The following is a 6113-nucleotide window of genomic DNA, read 5'->3' as shown; positions in this document are numbered from 1 at the left end:
TTCGACAACTGACGAACGGGCCGGTGTGCGCACGCGCACACTGCCCGTTTGCCTTGCTTGCAAGCCCGCCCCTCATTGCAGTCATCGCAAGCCCGCCCCTCAAGAGGGCGGGCTTGCGATGATCGCAAGTACGATCTGCCTGTCCAAGATGGGCAGATCGTACGTTTTTTTCAGTACTTTACAACCATCGCAAGACTAAGGTCTTGCGATGGTTGTAAAGTGTATGGCCACCTTTACAATTTTTTACTGTGCCCTATTCTACCTGTAAGTTGACTGTAACTCTTTGGTGATTCAGAGGGTCCACAACAATATCTGATAGCAAATCAGTGGGTTTATGAGCATTCAATTACCAAGTACCAGTGCTGTCAAATTGTAGGAAGAAAGTTAGTAACATGCACCGATACTTGGGAGGCCCTCTACATACTTGTAGTTTCGCTTTTTTTTCCCTATTTCAGTAAGTGTTTGCACTTCACAAAAGACATAGCATATCAGCTAATGCCAATCCTTATGTCAATTGGCCTAATAATACTCCATTTTCCTTGTTACCCTTACTCTTCATTATAACCATCCATTGCTACAAAAGCACTGCATGCTTTACTTCTTCACTAGAATTTCCTTAGACTGTTATTAAATTAAAACATGAGCTTTTGTTAATGATATTGTAATTTCTATAATAAATCTCATTTAAAGGTTAGCCATTATAACCAATCGAATAACTAGTTAGCAAGTTAGCAGACTTACTTATCAGTCTAATATATCTGAAGCTATGATGCTAAAAAAATTCCAGTTAAACCAATAACTGGAATATGCAGAATCCTTCCTAATAGGACACATAAGTCATTCAACACCAAGGCATTCTAATATCCATGGATCTTACTATGTTCCACAAATTAAAGTTTCCCCTATATGAAATATTTCAATATGATTTCCTAGAAACATTTTACATATTTAAATGTGTAAACCATTTTAACATTATTATATTCCCCAAAATGTTACACCCTGTATACACACTGTATAATCTCTATCAATATACTATTGCTTGAAATATGTAGAAAACACAATAAAAGCTGTCTATCAGACTTCTAGATTGAATTGAGTCATATGGGAGACTTTACCAAAATATCCATGAGTATAATCTAGAAAACACAAATTAAAGTATTAGAAAAGGCCCAGTCAGAAAAACATACAAGAGCCAAACATAATTTCCATCTTAAACCCTCTGCAGCTAGCATGTTTCAGCTGCACTCAAACTGGAAAAAAAAATGATATACTGACATTGCTAAAGACAGTTTTTTAAATTAGCAAAAAATAAAAGCAATTTACATCAAGTGGATCTACAATCATTTAAATAAATATACTGTATGTTCTGCAGGTCTCACCAGAGTTGAGGTTTTAAAGTGACACTGAAATCAGTAGTTAAATCTTAAAACTGAACTCAAGTACCTTTCTTATTAATAACAACGTAGCTGTAAAACCTCAAATCTTCTCTGAATTTGCACTGACACTGTTATTTCTTCTTGAAGGCAGCTACTTTTGTTCCCATGGTTCCTGTGTGTGTTGTAAAGTAGCCACTTCTCCAAGCTCACTCCCGTAATGGACTATAACTTCAATACAAATGAGTAAACTAAACCTGACATTGTAGTCTACCATGGGAGCAAGCTTGGAGCAGTGGCTGCTTTACAAAACACATAGGGACCATGAGGAAAAAAGTAGCCATCCTCTAGAAGGAAGGACACTGTCAACACAAATTCAGAGATGATTTGAGGATCTGCAGCTGAGTGATACACAAATTAGATATATTTTTATTGATAAGGAAGGTACTTGAAGGTACACCTTTGAAGAAATATATTGCTTCCCCTTCCGTGAGCCATTTTTTTCTTGTTAGAACAAGTCTTATGCAAATCAACTCTGACCTGTGAAAAACTTTTATGCCTGGTAGCAGCTGCCACCAAGAGAAGCTTTTGCAGGCTTGTATAAATTCAAATTCTCTCTCTTCAAAAAGTGATTTCTGCTATTTGGTCGGGGATGGAGCTACTCTTTTTGGACTCTTAAAATGTTCTGCGTCCTTTAGCATCTATTTCCTTTTCTTGTCTGTCTTTTTTTTCATTATGCTCGCACACGTGAGCTGTTTAGTGCATTGATGTTGGGCAGAAAGTCTTCTATTTATATAGATAAGGAGGAGATCATAACAAATGTTTGCTGCAGACATTCCTCTCAGACTGTTTTGAGTTTTGTTTTGCTGATGGGGGATAAATTGGCAAGAATAGGGTGATAGATATGATCTGTTTTACAGAACTATTATATATTGTGTGTATGGCATCTAGTGATCCCCCCCTACTACTTGACTATGCTAATGTGGAAGAATCTGAAATGCAATTGTATGCTATACCGATTGTGCATCATGTGCTATTTTATTGTTTTATTCTACATTGGAAAATTAATAAAATACTTTGAAAGTTAAAAAGTGATTTCTGGACAGGTTGACATTTTCTCTTCAAAAATTGTTTACCAGACAAGTTGACATATGTCATGTTTACGTGGATTAGATACTACTGCTCTGGATACTGGTCTATGGTAGAAAATTATTCAAAAGTTTTATGCAAATGCTTCGTACCCACATGTCTCCTTCTTCTTGTTACTTATCTTGGGGGATATATTAGCCCTTTTGCTAAGAGGATCCACGCATTTTCCCAAACATTTTTAAATAAATATTATTTTCCCTAAATCTGCCTTTATAACCATCTTCAGGACACTTTTCTGAACACTAGACCTAAACAGCAATGCTGAAGTAAAAGTCTACATACCACAGATATTAAGAACATTTTTGAGCAATTAACATAATGCATGTTGTTCCCTTGTATGCTTGTATAAAACATACGTGTGTGATATCACAGCAAAGGCAGCCATAATGATCAACAAAGCCACATGAAAAGAACAATTGTGCTCTGTATTTAACACTTGTCTTTTTCTCCTTCTTATTGCTTTGTTTCCTCTTACTTTGTCTGTTGTGTCCTTCCACCCTGACTAGTAGTGTGTAATTCCTATTCTGTATTCAATAAATGTTTAATTTCTAATAACAAATGTCATTAAAATCAACTTTTGCGTAAATGAAAAAGGTACACATAAGATAAGACAAATTCAGAGACATACTGAATATCTAGAAGCCTAAAATTCTCAAACAAGCTAAAATCACATTAAAAAAGTAGTCACATTTGCATAAAACTTATCTTGAATTAATTTATATATGTTTTACTATTAGAATCCTAAAGGGAAATGTTAAAATAATGTTAAAATAATGTGCATAAATCATTGCTAATAATGGATTACTAAAAAGTATTTATACACTTTCCCAAGCTTCCTTTAACCTTTTTAGTATTAAGGATCAAAAGGGATATGTTTCAATAACTTACTCAGATCCCTGCTAAAAATGAATTGCTAAAAAGTATTCATCCCACTTTCCCAAACTACCTTTATGTGGCACCTCACCTGGTTTCAAATGAGTTAAAAGGGAACACCATTTTTCAAGAGTAAAGCTTTTGATCATCGAAATAAACTCTAAAATCAACTTCATCACATCTGTTTCCACTGAGTGGCTCCAAGAAAACAGAATCTCTTTAAATATGCTTTAGATTACAAAAAAACAGTTCACAAGGTTAGATATTCAAGCAAGCTATGCAAGGATGCCACTATTATGGTGTAATGGGGCACAAGGTAAAAAGGCCATATGATTAACCAGCGCGGTCTTTAATGTATGAGTACGTAGGATAAGTATCAGCTTGACACTGTTTTTATTAGGTGTTTAGAAGAAAAGCATAATTTAACCAAGATGCTAATGGTCTCTCTGAATACAGACATATATTCCACTTGTGACCTTGCCATTTTATTTGTGTCACACAACTTATATTATTGCAGTTGTTAATGGCTGCGAAAACATAGTCTGACATATTTTGCACAGCAAAATTATTAGCAACATGAAAGCTGCATAATGGGAATTTAAAAAAAGAGAAAAATAGATGATGGTGATTTTATTTTTACATTATTAAAAAATGACATTGAGCTGCAAAACAAGCTATGCATTAAACAGCTGTGCCACACTGTGACCAACACTTTAATTTGTTCCTAAGTGAAAGCACTTGCACCTAACTGTTTTCTAAATCTGGCTTACCCTGAAAGAAGACAAATACAGTCAAATCCCCTTTATTGCTTCTTATTAGAGGGTAACCTAATAACTTTTGACAAGTTGAGCAGTTGTAACAGGCAGCTGTTAATACCTCCACATGTCTTGTTTAGAATGAAAACATCCATGAGAACAAGCTATGTTGTTGTTTCTTAGATGAACTGTGCAGCTTCACTCCAAGTATTCCATTCTATTCACAGTTAATTTAGTGCAGGAATTCCCCAATGTTTCCTGCCATATTAAATGCTGTCTCATTAGATTCAATATTGTACATATTGTATCACAGAGGCACTCACACTTAAGAAGTAATTAAACTTTAAATAAACATATTCAACCTTCAGTAACAACTTTTTTTTCTTTTTTTTTCTTCTTTGACAATGCTATTAGCTTCCAAAGAGCAATTTAGTGGAAAAAAAAGAAACCTCTATGTGTCTCCTAGCAGTTACGGCCAGTGTCTTACCAAGCCGATCATCCTGTTTGCATTAGAGAACTAAATAGTTGAGGTAATGTGTGCCCAGCGGGAATTAGACTTGCAGATCTTTTTACAAACTAGTAATGTGGTAAGACTATCTGTCCAATGGGGTGTCTTATTGATATACCCCAGGCCTGTCTGCTTGTCACAGCTGTCGGTTCAACCATTTGCACTTACACTGCAGTGCTTTCATTACGAAAATAGAATTTGGTGTCCTACGAGTGGTTACATTACTAATGCTAAATATTTAATTCCCGGGGGCTCTAATTATGGTTGAGCACTGGCAACAAGGGTTCTGCTTCTTAATAACAACTGTAAAAGCAATTTGAGCATTTTTCAATTAATTAGATACATTGGATACCAGTAACCCCATTGCCAGTCTGCCCTCCAGGACCCTGGCTAATTTGTGCGGAGTAGAACGTTTGTGAAATGAAGTGCTATGTTCATCCAGTAAAGCAAAGTCTCTGTGTGATCATGGGGTTTGCAGCTGCAGTGCTGTAGTTATCATTTCTTAGATGATCAAACAGCAAGTTAAAGAGCAACTCTACACCGCAAGTAAACTGCTATTGCTACACAAAAAACATGGAGACTGTATTAAAATATGTTAAGCCCACAAAAAAATGTATATTTTGTATTTGTATCATATAACATGTATAATTTAAAAACATTTATTATACTTCCGGTTCCGGCGCCAGATGATCTAGGTGTGTGAACGGGAGCTCCGTCCCGCCTAATGCCGAACATCCCCAGCACACACCGAAAGAGCAGCTTAAACGCAGGCGAAACTGCACCGGACATCAAAAGGCACAAGTACCGGACATGGAAAGGTAGATTGCACGCTCCCAACCGACCAGACGTACCTTGCAGCCTTCCCTCAGTGACGACCGCGGCCCATCCAAGATGGCGGACGCTGAAGATATGCAGCTCAGTCAGGTTGCAGACACCGCTGGTGAGTCCCCCATGCCCCCTCCTCAGGAAGCACTAGATTACCAGAAGCTGGCAGCAGCGGTGGCCTCTTACCTCAAGCCTGACCTGACTAGCATAATCAATGACTCCCTGCAGCATCACCTGGGCAAAATAGAGGCAACAATAGCAACCCAAGGCAAACAGATCAGTGATATTGAACTGAGGGTTAATGACCTAGATGATGATTCCTTTTCTGCCCGCAAACAGATTGATCGGCTCACTAAATCTGTACACTACCTGTCGGATAAAGTTGACGACCTTGAAAATCGATCACGCAGAAATAATTTGCGGATCATAGGTCTCCCGGAAACAATCAAACCAAATGAGCTGCCTCACTTCTGCTCATCAATCATACCGCAGGCACTGGGGTCAGATAAATCGTACAAAGTGGAGAGGGCTCATAGAGTTGGCCCCCCCAGGGAGGATTCAAAACCCAGACCTATAGTGGTACGCTACCTGGATTATGCTGAAAAACAACAAATATTACAGGCCTACCGT

The sequence above is a fragment of the Nanorana parkeri genome, unplaced genomic scaffold (assembly GCF_000935625.1).
Source record: "Nanorana parkeri isolate BGI_ZX_2015 unplaced genomic scaffold, ASM93562v1 scaffold1122, whole genome shotgun sequence".
Taxonomy (NCBI): Eukaryota; Metazoa; Chordata; class Amphibia; order Anura; family Dicroglossidae; genus Nanorana; species Nanorana parkeri.
This window is presented reverse-complemented; position numbering follows the sequence as displayed.